The 19,128-nt window shown below is 36.1% G+C and overlaps 1 long non-coding RNA gene across 3 annotated transcripts; it reads right to left on the reverse strand.

Moving 5' to 3' along the window:
* Positions 1-644: 644 nt before the first annotated feature.
* LOC124100043 (uncharacterized) lies at positions 645-16,469 on the reverse strand. Of its 3 annotated transcripts, none has more exons than XR_006854144.2 (4): positions 16,346-16,469; positions 15,856-15,954; positions 7,643-7,703; positions 645-1,240 (listed from the first exon to the last, which is right to left on the reverse strand). It is a non-coding gene; the product is annotated as an uncharacterized LOC124100043 (long non-coding RNA). The 3 variants fall into 3 exon arrangements; XR_006854145.2 differs by lacking the exon at positions 645-1,240 and adding an exon at positions 5,920-7,103; XR_006854146.2 differs by lacking the exon at positions 7,643-7,703.
* Between the last annotated feature and the right edge of the window lie 2,659 nt (positions 16,470-19,128).

The following is a 19,128-nucleotide window of genomic DNA, read 5'->3' on the forward strand; positions in this document are numbered from 1 at the left end:
TCCACTCCTGAATTTTTTATATTAATGTCCTAGAGAGCCTACATGCTGTTTTCCTTTGTTCCTCCTTTAAGCTATTTGCTTTTTGACTCCATGCAAAACCTACCCTCCACTACTCCAGTCCTTTCTAAATTATAGCTCAATCCTGTTACCTCTGTGATTTAATTACCTTGGGGGTTCCCTTGCATCTACACAAAGTCCAAACTCCTTTCCACAGTACACAAGGCTCTCCAAAATCTGTCCCTTATCTATCTCTAATATTGTTTCTTACCATCTAGAGCTCAAATTTTGCAGTTGACTAAAGACTTAATGCTTTCTTATATGTTTATGCCTTTATATAACTTTTCCTCTCTATTCATCTTTTGAGAAGCAGATCTATGGTCTCTTATTCTATGGAACTAACCCTCACCACCCTAAGGCAGAATTGATGGCTCTCTCCTCTTATCAAAACTTAACCTTGTATTTATTTTCTATAATAGCACTTACTGAACTGTTTTGCAATAATTTTAATATGTCACTGGCTCCCTGATAAACTACAAACTTCACAAAAACACAAATATATCCTTATGTGTTCTTTGCTTACACAGTATATCAGTTAATTTATAAACCATTGTTAAATTGAGTAAATAAGAGGGAGAGAAAGTTGATATAGGTCTGTTATTTTTATTACCATTTAAAAGGAAAATAAACTGGGTTCAGAGAAATTAAGACTCTTGCCCAAGTTCACCTAAGCTAGTAAGTAGCAGAAGTAAACCTCAAGCCCATATCTTGTCATTTCAAATCCAGGGGTCTTTCCTTCCAACTATTTCCTCCAGCTAGATAAACACAGAAGTAGCATATCTTAAATCTACTTGAACTCTGAATTATTCATTTCTCATCTCTGAAACAAGGATAATAATATAATGTATAAGATTTAAAGTTCAAAATTTTGTGTTCTATGATCTATAAACAAAATGGATTGGTTATCTAATGCTTCATGACACCACTCCACAGTTTAGTGCCTTAAAACAAAAAAAAATCACTTGTGCTCAAAAATGTATAATTTTGGAAGCCAGTTGGGAACAGCTCATCTCTGCTCCATGGTGCATTAAATAGGAGATGGAGATTCCACTTTTAAAATGGCTCACATGCATGGGCAGCACTTGGTCCACAGCCAGGACTGCAGACCAAGTGTCTTGATTTCTCTTTACATGGTCCTTTTCACAGGTTACTTGAGCTTCTTCACTCCATGGTAGATGGCCTCCTGTGCATCAAGAAAAAGAGGCAGAAACATCACATAGCATCACTTCGGCATCCAGATTGAAGCATGATGAATATATAACCTGTCCTTTATAGGAGAATTTTCAAAGTCATATAACAAGTAGACAAGAAAGTGATGAAATCAGAAAAAGAAAAAAAACTTGAATATATCATGTAAACACCAATGAGCATTATCTTAAAAATATCCTTGGAAAGCTATACCCATTACTCAAAATACTTTTGTAAGTCCCTTTGAAATTGTCTTCAGGATTAGTACTAAAAACAATCCCAAATGCATGATGCACAAGTCATTGCTAAATTCTAATCCTATGAAACCAAGGAATATAACCAAACACTTAGAATCTAGTAGCAATACTACAAGATTGAAGGCAACACAGAATACTCTGAAACCTCAGAACAAGTAATTTATAATTGGGAAGATATGAGAACCGGCACCCTGGGCATCCTCAAGACAAATAGAAATTCAGCAGGAATGAAGAAGACCACATTAAAATTTTTCTGGAATAAAAGAATACTGCATAAAAATTGGTAAGAATTCAAAAGAGGCTATTCCCATGAGGAACAGCCTAGATGAAGGCACAGAGTTGGAAAGTTTTGAAAGTCAGGTAGTTCAGCACAGGTAACCAGAGTTAGTGGCAGTATCATGTAAAGTAAGTCTTTTAAGAGAGGTTGAGCTCAATCAGGAAGGACCTTGACATTTCTACTCTGCAAAGAAGAAGCATTGAGATTGGAAAATATCTTCACTGGAGCTCAGTTTTAAAAAGTTGATTCTGACAGCTCTTTATAAAAAGGATTAGAGCAACAAGAAATGGGAGCTGCTCAGGCAAGATTGGTCATGCATTCAGATCATGTTCTACCACAATGGATGTTACTCACTGGCGGTCATCTACTCTTGGCTTCAAATGACATTCAGCTGTTTCCAAAAATCAAATAGGAGCAAAAGTCAACAATCATAAAAATATTAAAAACCAAAAAGCTCCCCTCAAAAAACAAAATTCTCAAAGCTTGGAAAATACAATGATATTGAAATGTGCTTGCATTTTGAAGAGCACAGGCTGCATTTGGATATGTGAGTTTAGATGTGTTTGTCAAAAAGAAAATGTCACTTTAGAGTTGACCATGGTTATATAGTGTGTATGCACCTGTGAGAAAGGTATAAATATGTCAAACAGAGATAAAAGAGTGGAAAGACAATGTGTTAATGGCTAGTTTTCGTAGCTCTGCACTGGCAACTGTAGTTTCTTGTTCTTCAGATAAAAGAGTACCTGTCATTCAGTCACCAATCCAAATGAGAGTTTAACTTAACTCAAAATAATCATAAAGCATTATAGCACTACAGAGTATGCCTTTTCCTTTGTTTCCACTCCAACTCAATTCTTTTGTACCAGGGATTGAACTCAAGGACATTGAGCTATCTCCTGAGCTTTTTCTATTTTTTATTTTGACACAGGATCTCCCTAAGTTGCTTAGGGCCTCACTAAGTTGCTGAGGATGGCTTTAAGGATGGCAATCTTCCTGCATCAGCCTCCTAAGTTGCTAGTCTAATAGGCACTCCAACTCAATTCTGTTAATATTAAAACTGAGTTTCAAGTGTAAATATATATATATATATATATATATATATATATATATATATACACACACACACACACACACAGAGAGAGAGAAAAACTATAAATACAGTATTATTACGTTTGTTATTATTATTTATATTTGGACTCCTTTTGTAACAAAAAGAAAAATATTAACCAGTCTCTTGGAAGCACTGTGAGGTTTAAATAACTTGTGGAGTAAAAACTACAGCACCATAAGTTTCCACCAAGTGTTCAATGTTTTTTTCTTTAGAATTAAGTAAAGTCAGCTGTATAAAATTGCAGCTCATACTTTAAATAGCACTTTATTACATAAAATGTGTCTCACAACCACAACAGGGAACTGACAAAATAGTATTTGTTTCTTTTTTCTACTAGATGCTGAGCAAGGTTCTAGAATAGCCTTCAGGGGATCTCAGGAGCAAGATTATAGACTCCTATGGATTATTGACTCATAATTATTCAAATTATGTTTTATTTTAGTAACTCAAATGTTCTCTCTTTTTGTATTAAAAACATATATTTCCTTCTCCTTTCTTTTCTTTTTTTTTTTGATACTAAGCAGTTTCTTAACTACAAAAACAATTTCCCTTTTCTGACCATCCTAACATAGACATACACACAAGAATCTCCATAAAGTACTATCCTAATTAACACAGTGCTTAGAATCAAGACTTTTAAAATGCAGATTGCAAGACCCATTGGTCAATATGGAATTTTTCTCTGTAAAGGAGAAAATATTCTAAAATAAATAAAGCAGATGATTAATAAAAACTAAGATGAGGCCGGGCATTGTGGTGATCCCAGTGGCTTGGGAGGCTGAGGCAGGAGGATGGGTGAGTTCAAAGCCAGCCTCAGCAATTTAGCAAAGCTCTAAGCAAATCAGTGAGACCCTGTCTCAAAATAAAAAGTATATAAAGGGCTGGGAATGTGATACAGTGGTTACGTGCTCCTGGGTTCAAACCCCAATACCAAAATAAAACAAAACAAAATAAAAATAAGATGAGCCATGCCATGATCTAATATTATTTGCTTTGCCACCCCTCTCAACTTTCATTTCTTCATTCTCAGAAGTGAGATGTCTATCACACAGGGTTATTAGGAGGAGTAAACTAAATCACGACTACGAAATCAGTTTATAAAGAGGTTTATATTAAAGTTATTTTTATTATTATGGTGAGACGTTATCAACTCTGGATACCTCTACAATAATGTATGCATAGGGTGGGAGGTTGGGGTCGGGTATAGCAAGGGAAGCACAGATGGAGTTGTAGACAAGATTTAGGGGCAGACAGGAAAGGTAAAAAATTAGGCTTGGGAAAAAGTGCTATAATATGAACTGCAGGGAGTCATGTGAAAACAATAAAACAAAATGTGTTTATGAAAAATTAATTTGCACAAAACACAACAAGTTATGTCTGCATGTTTTAAAGAATTTATCCTTTTGAGAGATGCAAAAAGGCCTGAGGGTTTTTTGTTTGTTTGTTTGTTTGTTTTGGTTTTGGTACCAGGAATTGAACCCAGGGGCACTGAACTATTGAGCCTCATCCCCAGACCTTTTTCGTATTTTTTTTTAGAAACAGAGTCTCACTGAGTTGCTTAGGGCCTCACTAATTTGCTGCTGCGACTGACTTTTGAACTTGCAATCCTCCTTCCTCAGCCTCCCGAGCCTCTGGGATTACAGGCATGCTCCACCAGGCCTGGCTAGGCCTGAGCTTTTAAGGACAATGAAAAATAAGTTGGTTGTTGCCAACACCTGCCTTCACTGGAGTATAGACATACAGGATATTCTCTGTGAAAAGAGTTGTTCCATGTTGTTGTCTTTTAACCACTTTTGCCAGCTTTTCCAAATTAGATTCATTTTTCCGTCTCAGAGTCCTCTATTAAATCTAGTATCTTGTCCATCCTACTTTAGAAGACTGCAATCAGCAATGGAGAGCAATTTTAATAGCATTATAAAAATTCCACTTACCCACAGCAGAAGCACACAACTTTGTCTCTCTTGTACACCAGATATTTTACATTTGTTATCATTCAATACACATAAATTATAGGTGGTAACACTTCACAAATGAGAACACAAAGTCCAGGCAGAATGAATGACATGCTCAAAGTCCAAAAACCATGAAATTTTTACTCTTCTGTGTCTGGCTCCAATAGCTTCAACACCATAGTCATTTTGCAGACAAGAGAGGTTATGTCTGAACTTTAGGTTCTACCCAAATGAGTCCTTGACCTAAACCCTGAGTAAAACTTTCTTGGCAGGTGGGAGAAGGAGAAGCATGTCTATATCTTCACCTCATTTGACCCAAATTAAGGTCAGGTGCTAGCTAGTCACAAATAAGGTAGCTTTTTCCTTTGTCAGTACTTAGGTCTTTTTGTTTTTGTTTTGTTTGACAATGGAATGACATGATTAGTTAGAATTTTTTTAGGGGTTTAATATCTTTTACAAGAGAGGACTAAATTCCCACTTCCATGGCAAATATCTTGAAGCCAAACACTTTAAGACTAAGATCCCCGGGGTGAAAGTCCATAAAGTCAATATGGCAATGAAAACAACACCATAGATAAAGGGGTAAACAATAATGTGACTTGTAACCAGTGCAGACCTGAGGACACAGTGATAACACTGACTCTACTCTAAGCCTCAAAATGGAGAGGAAGTTCAAAGCCAGTGAGCCCTAATGGGAAATTCATCCCCTTTCGACATCCCCTGTTTTTCCCTTTTTCATTTCCACAGTTGCAAACTGAGTTTCTATACGCAAGCAGACAGCTATGGGTAAGCCCAGTTGAAATACTGCCAACTGACAAGGTCACACATCGATGCACCCTGTCTAATAGAAGACTGGAGAGAACTTCAAAATAGGATCTTTAGCTTCTCGTGAAAAAAGAAAGTACTTGATCAAAAAAGTTTCTTAAACACCAAAAACTACATATTAAACAGATTAATGAAAATTATTCAAGTGCTCAGCTAACAATACAGTTAAAAACTTTGTTCACTGATGCATTCAGCAAATATTTATTGAGCACCTACACTGGAGATTCAAAGATGTGTAATAAACTTACCACAAAGGGCTTTGTTTCTATTAATTAGGAAATCAATACATGAGCATCGTATGTTGTAAGGAATTATAGGTGCTATGGCAGGTGGGTGGGCAGGTAAGTTTGGAGACAAAAGAGGGAATTGTCAGAAAGCAGGAGATAACAGTTAAGTATTCATCTTCAATAATGTGCAGGTGCATTGGCAGATAAAGAAAGGGAAGACTTTCAGGGCAGCATGAACAAAGGCACTCAGGCACTATTGGAAATTATCAAATAACTCTGGACTGCCAGAACAGTATTATAGAGTGCAAAGGCCATGATCCAATAAAAATAGGTCTGGAGAAGAAAGAAGGGGCCTCATGAAGAGCTGTGAACTATATGTTAAGATGCTAAATCTCAATGGAGAACTTTAAAAAGCCTCACAATTTTAGAAACTTCACTCTGGGTGAAATGTAGAGATTGAATATAAGAAAAGAAAAATTAGATACATGGAAAACAGTATGAAGTCCATTGCAGGGTACTGGACAAGATCATGAAGCATGAATTAAACAGGGGTAGTGAAATAGTGATGCATACAGATCTGAGCTCTTAAAAGTGGAGAGATAGTAGGCTTTGAACAAAAACCTAGGTGACCTTATGATCCTCATCTCATTCTTCCAGGTATTCATATTACTTGCTCAAATGATTCTATGTGGTGCACAAATAAGTAAGGCAACCGTCTAAATTCTGTTTCACTTCTCGGATACAGTATTCAGGAATACTGCTAAGCAAGCAGTAAGACAGTTGAAAAATAGACAAAGCAGGATAGAAACGGAAAAAAGAGTTCAGGGTAATGTAAAATAAAAAATTCTCAGTGGTTGCCAAATATTGAGTTTGGGGGTAAAATTTGACTCCAAAGCTTTAGCAAGAGGGAATTTTGGGTAAAGAGATGAACTATTCTATATCTTGATTGTGATAGTGATTTTATAATTTTCTACTTTTGTTATAACTCATAAACCTGTACACCAAAATGGGTATATTTTACTGTACAAATTTTTTAATAGGATGAAAAGGCAAATATATGTACGGAATGCTCTGTGATCAAGTTTATAGGAATCTGAGAAGGGAAACCTACTTAATGTTGGGCAAATACTTGCTAAGTGCATGCTCCATGCTGGAAACCATGCTAGGTGCTGGATACATGGTGGGAAACAGAATCCATGGAACCTAAGTCTATAAGAAAAGACAACAAAGTGAGTGCCTCACAAATCTACCAGTAAACATTTATATTAATTTAATTACAATTGTGATAGGAACAAAAGAGAGAAGGGCATTTTTTGAAAACATATAACAAACTTCCCTGAGGCTGGATACTGAGGCTAAATTCTAGTTGAAGGTGGAAAGGTTGAATCCAAGGCAAAGAACATCTGAGAAGACCCTGAATCAGTTGCTCTCACATAATCATGCATACATTCAAATTCATGAGCTTGTGAGTGCCTCGCAAATATGCCTGCCCATAATTCACATATTTCCTGTTTTTCTCTAAGACCTTTTATGCTATATAGCATTTCTTTCCCCCCCCCAATTTTTTTAGTTATAAATGGACACAATACTTCTATTTTATTTATCTATTTTTATGTGGTGCTGAGGATCAAACTCAGTGCCTCATGCATGCTGTGGCTGTAACCACTGAGCCATAATCTCAGCCCTGCTCTGTAGCATTTCTACAATGTAAACTGACAAAGGTTTTACCATAGTCTTCCCATACCTACCTGTACCAGATAGGTCACTTCAGGAAAATTATTTAGCCTTTATGTTCCTCAATTTTCACATCTGTAAATAGGATTATTGATTAGTAATCAATCTTCAGGTACTAACTGGTAACTATGAATTAATTAGTAATTAACTAGGTTATTAAAAAGAATAAATTGGTTAATACAAATAAAATTTAAGGAGAGCACTGGAACATTAAGTTTTTACTACTGCCATTATTTTTACAAACCTCCTTTTTCTTTTTTTTATTTTCTCTACACAGGTTTTTTATTGGTGCATTACGGTTATTCATAATGATGGTATTTGTAGTTACTATTTGTACATGCACACAATATAACAATGTAATTTGGTCAGTATCACTCCCCAGCCCTTCCCCACTCCCTCTCTATTTCCCAACCGCTGGTCACTGGTCTCTTTCCTCTACTGATCTTCTTTTGATTTTCATGAGATTCCCCACCCCTCTGCACCTTTCTTTTACTTTTTCTTCTCTAGCTTCCACATATAAAGCATAACAACCCTTGAACTGAGTTTGGTTAATTTCACTTAACATAATGGTCTCTAGTTCCATCCATTTTTCTGCAAATGACATAATTTTATTTTTATTTATGCCTGAATAAAACTTCACTGTATATATCTTGCATTTATTTTCTTTACCATTTATCTGTTGATGGACACCTAGGTTGATTCCATAGTTTGGCTATTGTGAATTGTGTTGCTATAAACATGTGTATGCATGCGTCACTATAATATGATGACTTTCATTCTTAAGGATAAATACTAAGGAGTAGTATAGCTGGGTCATATGGTGGTTCCATACCCAGTCTTTTGAGGAACCTCCATATTGATTTCCATAGTGGTTGTATTAATTTACAGTCCCATCAACTGTGTAAAAGTGTTCCTTTCTCTCTAGCATTTATTTTTTCTGTTTTTTTGATGACTGCCATTCTGATTGGTGAGAGGTGAAATCTCAGTGTAGCTTTGATTTTCATTTTCCTAATTGCTAATTAGGTTTAACATTTTTTAAAAATATTTTTAGTTGTCCATGTACCTTTATTTTATTTATTTGTATGTGGTACTGAGAATCAAACCCAGTGCCTTACACATGCTAGGCAAGTGCTCTACCACTGAGCCACACTCCCAGCTCCTGATGTTGAACACTTTTTCATATATTTGTTGGCCATTTGTACTTCTTCATTTGAGAAGTGTCTGTTTAATTCTTTTGCCCAATTATTAATAGGGTTATTTGGCATTTTGAGTTAAATTTTGGGGGTTCTTTATGTGTTCTATATATTAATCCTTTATCAGAAGGGTAACTAGCAAAGATTTGCTCCCATTCTGTAGCTTCTCTCTTCACATTCCTCACTGTTTGATGTGCAGAGCTTTTTAATTTGATGCCTTCCTGTTTATTAACTCTTTCTATTATTTTCTGGGCTTTATAGGGGTCCTATTGAGAAACTCATTGCCTGTGTCTAAAAGTTGGAGTGTTGACCCTACATTTCCTTCTAGGAGCCTCATGGTTTCTGGTCTAATCCTAAGTCCTTTGATCCAGTTTTAATTGACTGCATAGCTACTTCATGGTACTGGCATGGTTTCAATTGTCTTTTGTGCCAAGTGAGAGATAAGGGTATAGTTTCATTCTTCTATGTAGGATAACCAGTTGTCCCAATACCATTTGTTTAAAAGCCTGACTTTTCTCCAAAGTATGTTTTTGGCACCTTTGTCAAGGATCAGATGACTGTGGATGTATGGATTTGTTTCTGCCTTCTAATCTATACCATTGGTCTACATGTCTGTTTTTATACCAGTATCATGAAGTAGCTATATAGTATAATTTGAAGGCAGGTATTGTGATGTCTTCAGCATTGCTTTTCTGGCTTAGAATACCTTTGTCTATTCTAGGTCTTTTATAAATCCAAATGAAGTTTAGGATTCTTTGTGCTAGTTCTGTAAAGAATGTCACTAGAATTTTGATGAGTATTGCATTGAATCTGTATATTTGTTTTGGTACTATGGCCATTTTAGCATTAATTCTGCCTATCCATGAACATAGGCAGTCTTTCCATCTTCTGAGGTCTTGTTAAAGTTCTTTCTTCAATTTTCTATAGCTTTTTTTTGGTTTTTGTTTGTTTGTTTGATACCAGGGATTCAACTCGGGGGCACTGAACCACTGAGCCAATCCTCAGCTCTTTTTTGTAGGGTCTCACTGAGTTGCTTAAGGTCTTGCTAAGTTGCTGAGGCTAGTTTTGAACCCACAATCTTCCTGCCTCAGCCTTCTGAACTGCTGGGATTACAGGCATGCACCACTACACCTGGCTCAATAGTTTTCATTGTAGAGGTTTTTCACCTTCTTGGCTGTATTTATTCCTAGGTATTTTTTATTATTATTAAATATTTTTGTTACTGTGAATGTAATTGTTTTCCTGATTTCTTTTTCAGAAGATTCATTACTAGCATATAAGAAAGCTATTGGTTTTTTATGTTGATTTTGTAACCTTCTACTTTGCTGAATTTGTTTATTAGTTCTAACAGTGTTTTAGTGGAGTTTTTTGGATCTTGTAAATTCAGAATCATATCATCTGCAAACAGTGATGATTTGATGTCTTCTTATCCAATTTTATCCCTTTTATATCCTTCTCTTGCCTAATTGCTTTGGCTAGAATTTCTAAGAATGTGTTAGGAATGGTAAGAGTAGACATCCTTTTATTTTACCAGATTTTAAAGGAAATGCTTTTAGCTTTTCACCAATTACTATGGGTTTGATTTTGGGTTTTTCATGTATAATCTTTATGAAGTTGAGGCATGTTTCTTTTTTTAACTTTTTTTATTTGTATATGGACACAGTAACTTTATTTCAGTTATTTATTATTATGTGATACTGAGGATCAATCCAGTGTCTCACACATGCTAGGCAAGTGCCTGACCACTGAGCTACAAACCCAGCCTAAGGCAAGTTTCACCTATCCCATGTTTCTTCAGTGTTTTTCTATCATGAATGAATGCTGAATTTTGTCAAAGGCCTTCTCTGCACCTATTGAAATGTCTGTGATTTTTGTCCTTAATTCTATTTATGTGACAAATTACATTTATTGATTTGTGTATATTAAACCATCCTTGCACCTCTGGAATAAAACCAACTTGGTTGTGGCCTATAATCTTTTAAATATGTTGTTGAACATGGCTTGCTAATATTTTATTAAGTATTTTTGGATTTATGTTCATCAGGGATATTCATCTGTAATTTTCTTTCTTTGATGTGTCCTTATCTGGTTTTGGTATGAGTGTGATATGGCTTCATAGAATAAATTCTGAAATGTTCCATTCCTCTATATTTTATGAAATAATTTACTTCTTCTTTAAAGTTGTAATAGAATTTAGCTGAGAATCCATCTAGTCTTGGCCTTTTCTTTTTTGGAAGATTTTCTATTACTACTTCTATCTCATTACAACTTATTGGTATGCCTAGGTTTTCTATGTCTTCTTAATTCAATTTTGGCAGATTGTGTCTAGAGACATACCCATTTTTTCTAGGTTTTCCAATTTATTGGAGTGTAAGTTTTCAAAATAGTTCTTAATGATCTGCTTTATTTCTGTGAGGCCTGTAGTGATTTCTCCTTTTTCGTCTCTAATTTTATTAATTTGGGTCTTCTCTCTCTCTCTCTCTCTCTCTCTCTCTCTCTCTCTCTTTGTTGTTGTTATTGTTACTTTGGCTAAGCGTTTATCAACCTTGTTCATCTTTCATCTTTTCAAAGAACCAACACTTTGCTTCATTGATTTTTGTATTGTTTGTTTTACTCTCAAGTTCATTGATTTGGGCTCTGATCTTAATTGCTTCCTTCCTTCTACTAGTTGTGGAATTGATTGCTCTTCTTTTTCAAGTGGCTTGATATGCATCAGTAGATTGTTTATTTGGATTCTCTCTGATTTTCCTATGTAAGCACTTATAGCCATAAAATTTCCTATTAAAACTGCCTTTATAGTGTCCCAGAGGTTCTGGTATGCTGTATCACTATTCTTATTTGAGTCTAAGAACTTTTAAATTTCTCCCTTGATTTTTTTCTATCACCCATTCATCATTCAAAAGTGTATTTTTCCATGTCCACGTGTTTACATAGTTTCTGAAGGTTTTTATTGTGTTGATTTCTATTTTCATTCCATTATGGTCAAAGAAGATGCAAGGAATTATATTACTTTTTTGTATTTGCTAAGAGTTGCTTTGTAACCTAAAGTATGTTCTATTTTGAAGAAAATTCCATTAGCTGCTGAGAAGAAAATGTACTCAACTTTTGTTGGATGAACTATCCATTCTATAGATATCTTTTGAGTTCATTTGATTTATAATATTTTTCAGGTCCAAAGAGTCTTTCCTGTATCTGTATGATCCAACTATTGGTGAGGGAAGGACATTGAAATCACCAGGGTCTATCTGTGGCTTCCTTAAGGTAGTGTCTTTTTTTATGTAACTAGCCTCACCCACATTTAGGGAAAAATATTTATCATTGTTATATATTCTTTTTGGATCATTCACTTTATGAAGAGACATGCTTTGTCTCTTCTCATTAATTTCAGTTTGAAGTAATCTTTGTCATAATGAGAGTAGCTACTCCTGCTTGTTTGGGGACTCCATTTACATGGTATATTAATCTCCATCCTTTTAGCCTGTGATTGTTTTTGTCTGTAAGATACATCTTTTGCAAACAATATATAGTTGGGTCTAGTTTTTTAACCCAATCTTCTAGCCTGTGTCTTTCAATTGGTGAGTTGAAAACATTTACATTCAATGTTACTGAGAGAGAGGTTTATTAATTCCTGCCATTTTGATTTATTTATAATGTTTAATTTGGTCCTGTTTCTCATTTGCTTAGCTACTCTTCCAGTGAGAATTGTTCACATGTAAGCACTGGGGTTTTGTTGTTGTTGTTTTTATTTCCTCTGAGTCAAACATTTCTTTAAGTTCTATAGTGCTGGCTTAATAGTCGCTCATTCTTTTAATTTCTGCTTGTCTTGGAAGGTTTTAATATCCTTTTAGACTTTTAAATATCTGTTTTGTAGATAGTAATCTTGATTGACACTTATTTTCTTTCAGAAATTCTTCCTGTTCTGTATGTTAGGCATTTTAATTATAATGTGTCATGAAAAGGTTCTGTTTTGACCTTGTCTATCTGAGGTTCTGAATGCTTCCTGTATCTAGATGTCCATCTCATTCTTGAAGTTTCAAATTTTTGTTATTATTTCCCCGAAGGGGTTATCCACTCCATAAGCCTGCATCTCATAACACTCCTCATTTCCAGTGATTCTTAAATGTGGTCTCTCAATGTTGACCCAGAGTTCTTGTATATTCCTATCATGGTTACTTTTTTTCCTTTAATATTGTCTGAATTAAAAGTAGTCCCAACTCTCCATCATGTCAGCTTAGGAACTGAATTCATCAATAAGACTTCTAAAGTAAAAGAAGTAAAATAAAGAATCAATAAATGGGATGGTATCAAACTAAAAATCTTCTTCACAGCAAAGGAAATAATCAAGAACATAAAGAAAGAGCCTACAGAATGGGAGAAAATCTTTGCCACTGTGTGCACCTCAGATAGAGCATTAATCTCCAAGATATATAAAGAACTCAAACAACACCAAAAACAAAACAACAACAACAACAAAAAAAACAAATAACCCAATCAATAAATGGGCAAAGGAATTTAACCAGCACTTTGCAGAAAAAGAAATAAAGTCAACAACTGTATGAAAAATGTTTAACATCTTTAACAATTAGAGAAATACAAATTAAAACCACACTGAGATTTCATTTCACTCCAATCAGAATGGTCATTATCAAGAAAACTAGTAACAATAAATATTGACAAGGATGCAGGGGGGTGGGGTGGGGGAGGTGCACTCATACATCGTGGGTGGAACTGCAAATTGATGCAACCACTATGAAAATCAGTATGGAGATTCCTCAGAAAACTTGGAATGTAACAACCATTTGACCCTGTTATCCCACTCCTCAGTTTATACCCAAAGGACATAAAATCAGCATACTACAGTTATACAGCCACATCAATGTTTATAGCAGCTCAATTGATGATAGTTAAGCTGTGGAATTAACCTAGGTGCTCTTTAACAGATGAATGTGGTAATATACACAGTAGGATATTACTCAACATTAAAGAAGAATGGAATTATGGTTTTTACTGGTAAATCGATAGAAATGGAGACTACCATGCTAAGTGAAATAAGCCAATCCCCCAAAAAACCCAAAGGCCAAATATTCTCTCTGATATGCAGATGCTAATACATAATAAGAGCAGAGGAGGGAAGAATAGAGTTAATTGGATTAAATTAAAGGGGATGAAAGGAAGGGATGAGGGGATGGAAATAGGAAAGACAATAGAATGAACTGAACATAATTTTCCTGTGTTCATATATGAATACACAACCAGTGTAACTCCACAACATGTACAACCACAAGAATGGGAAGTTATACTCTATGTATAATATCTCAAAATACATTCTACTGCTCATGTATAACTAAAAAGAACAAATAAAATATTAAAAAGTACATTGTCTGAATTTTCAAAGTTGACCGCTTTGTCTTCCAACTCTGAGATTGTGTCTCCAATATTGTCTACTCTATTAGACTTTCAACTGAATATTATATTGGATTTATTGTATTCATTTCCAAGATTTCTGTTTGGCTCTTTTTAACTTCTTATTCGTACTCTGTACTGACTTCCTTAATTCATTCTGTTATTTTCCTGTGTTCTTTTGGAAATCATTGATCATTTTTATAATCATTCTTTTGAATTCTTTATCTGGTATTTATCCACTGCGATATCTTTTGGGTAAGGTGGTAGTGAATTTTAAACTATAGGAGACATCATGTTACCCTGTTTTTTTCATATTTCTTAGATACCTGTATTGAGATTTACACATTGTTGGGATGGATTTCTCTTCCACTGTTATATGTAGGGCTTTTTCTTAATAAAAATGAGAAAATCATCTCCACTGAGGTGATTGGTATAGCCGATGATAGTCACTGTCTATGCCCAATTGTCTTCCTTTCCATTTCTTCTTGGGCTATGTCCTGAGAGCAAGATCAAGGGATGGAGGTTGTTAACCCCTTCCTCTTTTTGTGTTGCTCACTGAATTGCCAGTTAGAGTGGCCTAACCCTGAAGCTGTTCAAATAATTCTTAGCTTCCCTTCTCACAGTATGAGGTAGGATGGAATAGGAAGTACTTTCAGTTGGAGTTTTGTCTGCAAAGATCAGATCAATGCATTCCCAAGTAGGAGCTGATGCTGAATTCTATGTCTATTAGGGGAGTTCCAGGGCCTGGGGATTAGTTCTAATCTAGCTTCAGAGGCTTTGTTGGCCAGTGTCTGATCTGGAGGGATTAGATCAACCTACCCCTATAGTTTAGCAGTTGCCAATCTCTGTCAGGAGTCTGGATTTCAAGAGCCTCCCAAGAATTCTACTCATGGGACAGGGGAGCCAATCCTCCACACACCCTGCTGCCCTCCAATACAGCCTTCCCAGCCTTCCCAAGCTTAGATCTTGAGAGTATTCTCACCCATCTGTTTAGATTCCTGGCTCTCTTCTGCTGATCATGTGAATCGCCTGACTCAAAGGAGAAGCAAGTTGGGTTCCCCTTCGTTTTTCAGACTTGAATGCCCCTGGGTACAATCTTCTCTGTGCCTTTTTCTTTGGGTTTTTTTTTGTTTGTTTGTTTGTTTGTTTTGGTACCATACCAGGGATTGAACTCAGAGACATTCTGCCCCTGAGCCACATCCCCAGCTCTATTTTGTATTTTATTTAGAGTCAGGATCTCACTGAGTTGCTTAGTGCCTCCCATTGCTGAGGCTGGCTTTGAACTCGAGATCCTCCTGCCTCAGCCTCCCCAGCAGCAGGGATTACAGGCCTGCGCCACTGTGCCCAGCTCTCTCTGTGTCTACTTCATGCACATTCTGGAAGCAAGAGATAGAAAAGGCAAGGCAGTAGAGTGTAGGGAAGGAACAGAAAAAGTTGACAAGAGGGCAAACACAAGGACAGCCATCCTAACATGCCCCAACCTGTTATAAAACAGTTCCTGTTGCTCAGAAAGTGCATAAATCTCCATCTGGCTGAAAGCAACTGCATAATCCATAATCCAGTCTGCGCCTACCATGGGATAATTGAAACATCAAAAACCAATCAAAAGGAGCTTATCAACTCCCCCTTACCTGCCTTTAAAGGAGGAGAGCTGTAGGACTTAAACGGCACTCTAGCTTGCTTATTCGGTGCTCATTCTTCGACTCCATGGAACACCCCGATCCTGACTCCTGCGGGTCACAGGTACACTTTAGGCCACATGGTAGGCACTTACTGGGACAGTGTGACAGTGTTTGCTGTGATTTCCTGGCTCTGGCTCTGTCTCAGTACTCTGTGGCCAGTTGAGAAACAGGGCACTTTTCAATCAGCAGTTCACAGTCAGCCCCTGGTTCAGCCAAGTTCAGGCCACTGTCTGATCTCAGGTTTTCCATACCAGATCTGTCTGTCATGTTTCTCTCTCTATTCTCCCTCTCCTCTATGGTGAACCAACACTGCTTTTGCTGCTGCTAACAGTTCAGCCCCAATGCTCTTTCTTCTTTGTTCAGTGAACCCAAATTTCTGAATCCCTAGGATCCTCTGACTGTCCAGTATTGAATTTTCGTGAAATCCTTCTTCACTCACCTTGCTGAGAAGCAGCACTCCAGCTGCTTGAATCCTGAGCTGCGGAGCAGCTAGGAATGCAGCCTTCCTCGACTCCACCATCTTGAATCTCTCTTCTTTTTGTTTCTTAGAGAAAAGAGATGGCTATTACATACAATTTTTAGAAAAATAAAAAGGAACTACATTCTGTTTCACCATACTGACTTCCTGTGAATAGAAACCATAGACTGGAACTCATGACTACTAAAAATTCTTTTTTCAGCTTAAATGGAAGTTCAGGGACTCCTCCTTTGTAATTTTAATCTTTCCCCCATCCTGCTGGATATTGAATTAGGCTAAGCAGTAAGCACATACCTGTCACAGAGTTAGACCCCCAGCCCCTGTAATTTAATCTTTAAGAGCACATCTTGCAATTTTTCACTTCCAGATGTGATGGAGCAACTGTTATTGGACTAACTCTCCTTCCATAAATGATTAAACCAGAAATACTACATGAGGCAATTGTTTTTAAGCAATGGACAATAAGAAACTCAACATTGTAATCTCAGAGAGAGGAGAAAATCATAAAGAATAGCCCAGTGATACCCTAGATCTCTTCCTGAATACAATTTTCCAAATATATCATAGAAAGTTGAAATCTAAACCAAGCACAATGGTCCTGCTGAGCTGAGACAAAGATTAGAGTTCAGATGAACTGAAGCAGTTGGAATTTAGTAAGGCATCAAAAGATAAAGAAGCTGCATAAGGTGGGGAGAACTGGAGTTTAAAAAGTGGTGTGGAAGATTCCTTATGAATCCTTGGCTGAAAGGTAAGATGCACATTCTTATGGTAAAATTATCTGTGGCTTGTAGTAACTACAGAGAACATTTACTATTGAGATAAGAACAGAATGGAGATTCTAGACATCAAACAGTGCTGGTGGACACTGAAGTTCTGGCCAAGCCAGAATAAAAAGACTCTGTTACCAATTTATTATCACACTAAGCATCTAATTTAGATCCAGAAAGAATTAGGACCATGTTTCAGAGTAAGGTCCATTCCAGGCTCATCCTAACAAAGTCCAAAACTAAGCCTTTAAAAGATCTGCAGAGCAGACAGACATTGGAAAAATAGAGGGACTTGGGGAACATATTGAGCTTGCTGAAGATGTACCCAAGCAAAGCATAAAGACAAACCCATGGAAATGCAAGGTAATCAGCCAGTAATTGAACTAATACAAGAAAAGCTAACATTTCTCAAAAGAAGATAACAAAGTCCAGAGCCTAGAATTTTCACAATATATAATCAACAATGTCTAAAATATAATATAAAAATTTGCTAGATATGAAAAAAAGAACAACATGCAAATATGGTCATAATTAAGGAGAAAATATCAATCTCAACAGTGCTGAGATATTGTATTTAAAAATCAAGGACTTTAGGTACTATAAATATGGCTCAAAGAACTAAATGATATATGTTCCGTGAATTAAGGAAATTATTGGCTTACTGAGAGAAAAGGCAAGAAATCTCAGCATAGGAATTTAAACTATAAAAAATAACTATATGGAAATTCTGGAACTAAAAAATTCAATGACCAAAAATAAATAAATGGCCACAGTAGACCAAAAATCGTATCAGAAATGCATGAAAACAGGAAAATATATCTACAAAAATTATCTGAACTAGGGCTGAGGATGCAGCTCAGTGGTAGAGTGCTAGCTAGCATACATGAGGCCCTGGTCTGGTCCCCAGCACCAAAAAAAAGTTCAGCCATCGGCTGGAAGAAATTTTTGGAATGCACATATCTGACAATAGACTTATATCCCAAATGTGTGTGTGTATATATGTTCTTGAAATTTAATAACAATAATACAATCTAATTATACTTGAATAGGCAAAAGACATGAAGCAGCACTTAATCAAGGAAGATATATGAATGTTCAATAAGCACAAGAAAAGATAGATACTCAACATCATCAGTCATCAGGGAAATGAAAATTAAAGCTGTAAGATATGCTACACATTCATTAGATGGTAATATTAAAGACTGTCAATACCAAGTTTGTAAAAGAGATGAAGAATAGTTAGACCTCTTATGAATTGCTATTGGGAATAAAATGTGGCACAATCCCTTTGGAAAACAGTTTGACAGTTTCTTTTAAGGTTAAACATACACTTGTATGAACCACTAGGTATTCACTCCTACATGTTTACCAAAATGAAACAAGAACAATGTCTACATCAAGACAGGTCATAGCAACTTCATTGATGAAAGCCCCGAACCGGAAACAAATATCCACTAATAGATGCATGACTAACAAGTTGTCATTTGCACAGTAGAATACTACTCAATAAAAATATCCATCACTAACAAATACACCAATGAGAATGAATCTCAGAAACATCAGAATGAGCAAAAGAAGCTTAACAGAAAAGAGCACATACTGTACAATTCAATAGAAGTACTATAAGAGGCAATATCGAGCCATAGTGATAGAAAGCAGATAAACGGTTGCTTTGATCAGTGTGTGGAAAGACTGGCTGTGAAAGGGCATGAGGGAGCTTTCTGGAAGGATGAGAGTGTCCTGTTTTGACTGGGGTGGTGTTTACATGGGTGTATACATTTATTGAACTGTACACTTAAAATGCATGCATTTTATTGAATGTAAATTATACCTCAGAAAGTTGATTGTTAAACGGTCACTTGCCTAACTCTTTAAATTAGAAGCTTTATCTTCATCATCTTTCTGTGGTGAGTCATTCAGCAATACGTTTTATAAGGAACACATTCTTTTATGAATCACACATAAGCATCCCACATG

The sequence above is a fragment of the Marmota monax genome, unplaced genomic scaffold (assembly GCF_021218885.2).
Source record: "Marmota monax isolate L192 unplaced genomic scaffold, Marmota_monax_Labrador192_F-V1.1 WCK01_AAM20220418_F8-fsc00053, whole genome shotgun sequence".
Taxonomy (NCBI): Eukaryota; Metazoa; Chordata; class Mammalia; order Rodentia; family Sciuridae; genus Marmota; species Marmota monax.